The sequence below is a fragment of the Triticum dicoccoides genome, chromosome 4B (genome assembly GCF_002162155.2).
Source record: "Triticum dicoccoides isolate Atlit2015 ecotype Zavitan chromosome 4B, WEW_v2.0, whole genome shotgun sequence".
Taxonomy (NCBI): Eukaryota; Viridiplantae; Streptophyta; class Magnoliopsida; order Poales; family Poaceae; genus Triticum; species Triticum dicoccoides.
The window spans coordinates 557,402,535-557,405,211 of record NC_041387.1 but is presented as its reverse complement, the minus strand read 5'-3'; positions in this window follow the sequence as shown (position 1 = coordinate 557,405,211).

Sequence of the window (2,677 nt, the reverse complement as noted above, 5' to 3'; positions counted from 1 at the left end):
TTCACATATATGATGTCTATCTAAACTGAATAGCATAGCATAACATAATTCAAAGATATGATGAATAGCTAAACAAGATCGCATGACATAATTCACCTACATGTTATCTAAGTAATCAGGATCACATCATTTAATTCACATATGTGATTTATATGCTAAACAGAGGGCATTCGATATGATGTCTGAACTAAGAACATGGTGTTGAATATTGTGTATATGATGTCTAAACTATGCAATGCAAGACACCGTATGAATGATATGAGCAGTATAACCGTGCCAAGTTAGAGCATACACCTCAGTAGGGAATATGACTGGTCATATGTCTCTGAATCCATCTCTGAGAAGCTATCGGGACCCAACAAGAGATCTGCTTCGATAGGTAGCACTGTCTGCTCTGAAGGCCTTGTTTTCACTCCAGATTTTTCCATCTTCCACCCAAATGGCTGATTCACAGGAAGAGTAGTTTAATGTACAAACATTGTCGACAAATGGAAATGTAATGAAGAAAAGGATGGGCAAGATATAATTCAAATATATGATGCCTGGTTAAACAGGATGGCATTGCACATTTCACATATATTATGGCTGGCTACAAGACATGAGACTGCATAATTCCCATATATGATATAGAAACTAAACAGGTGGCATTACAGAACATGTCTAAACTAAGCAGATGACATATATGATGTCAAAAGTAGGAACTGCAAGGCAACATATGCATGATATGACTAACATCATCATGCCAAGGTAGAGCAAACACCTTGGGGGGGAAATAGGAGTGGTCAGCGGCTTCTCAATCCACCTCAGAGCAGATATCTTCCTCTGGATTACAATCTGGAGAGGGGTGGGGAGGGTTTGCCATTGAACCCACCATGGAGCAATGTCTGCATGACATTGTATTGCCGCGCAAAACTCTTCTCTTTTTCTCTACATGTTCAGCATGACTATGTACAATATCTGACATGCATACAAAAAAATATGGTGAGATTATGTAAGGAGAGCATGCAAAAATTTGGAGTGATGGTAACAACCAGTGGATGGATCCAAAAATAATGATAACAGGCTGATGATTGCTTTAAATTAATAAAAAGATAGATGATGATTGCTTTACTATTTGTTTCCCACCCAAGATTAACAACATAGGCATACCCTAGGTGAACCAGATATTAGATAGACATACTATTCATTGCTGCCTCGATATGTGCCCCACAACTAATTTAGAACTCAAGTTTGAACATTAATTTGGACCTGAGTTGGGAGTCCAAGAGCTGAACAAGACGATAAAGTAGCAGGTAAGTTTAAGCAATGCATAACATAAACAGAAACAAAAGAGTGCGACCTCTCTTGTGGACCCGTGTACTCCTCAGGTTCATCTGCTGAGTCGATGATGGTGATGCCGTTGGGGTGGGTGCTGGCGGCAGGGAAGGAGATCTGAGGCGGCGAAAGACGGTCAGGAGTCGTGATGTCTGGTTTGGTGGATGCTTCTGTCAATGGAGCAGCTCAGGTGAGGTGGACGACGTCGCGGCAGGAGCAGGACAAACCACACAAAGTTCCCTTCGACACGTACCTGTAACTGAAGTAATTTTGTAAGGGCTCATTTGGCTTGCATGATTCTTAAAATGCAGGGATAGGAAAAACCCCGGGATAGGATAGGAAAATGCACATGGTAAACAGAGCATTTGTAAACACATGATTTCGGTCAACTTGGGTGTTTGGTTTACAGGGATTGGAAGAGCAGAGGAATGCAAAGAAACATGGCCAAAATAAAGAGAAACCATATGAAAGCGTGTACAGTTAGAATGTTATTCTGGCACTAATGCACTTGGTCTTGTTTTCATGCATAGGATTTTGAAAAGTAGGTCCAGGTGGATGTTTTGATTCATTCCTTTCAACAAAATGCATGAATAATTGAATAGTAGAGTGCCATTGGAAAATTCCCTATTGCTATGTTTTTCCGTTGAACCAAAATAGCCCTAATGGATCGACGTGAATGTATAGTAATAAGTGATGCAACAAATGTACAACCTCTTTGCCATAGCCGTGTTGACCTCAGCATCATTGGGTTGGTCGCTGAAGCAGTTGAGGCAGAGGGGGCTGTCGGAGGTGTGGAGGAAGATCTAAGGAATCTGTAGACGGCGTCCAGGGCACTTCTCTATTGTGATGGATCGTTCTATCATTGGAGCAGCTCCGGTGAGCCGTAAGACATCAAGGCTGAAGCAGCACAAGACCGACATCGTCAATCTCAAGTGGGATTCTAATAGCATCTCCATTATATGATGTAAAATGGATGTAAAATTAACATCACCAAAAACCACCTGACTACAACAGATGAGGTATAAACTGTTGACTCTGAACTTAACTGTAGAAAATGAAATTTACTGTGGAACCTGAATGCTACTGTCGAAACTAAATGCAATGGTAGCAAAGAGGCACTTGACATGTAGTTTAGGGAGGGCCTGCAGTTCATCTTCAACCTGCACCCCCTGAGCCGCTAGCCACCACCGGCCGAACCGCCGGCCCTAGCGCCGCCTCGCCTCCCCGAAACAACTCGCCACCGCCGCCCCGGCCAGCCCTCTAGGCCCCCCGCCCCCACCCTGAACCCTAAGATAGATAGTGGGGTACCTCTCCGGCGAGCCCCCGTCCCTGCTGCGGGTGGTTCTTCCTTAACTGTGGCGAG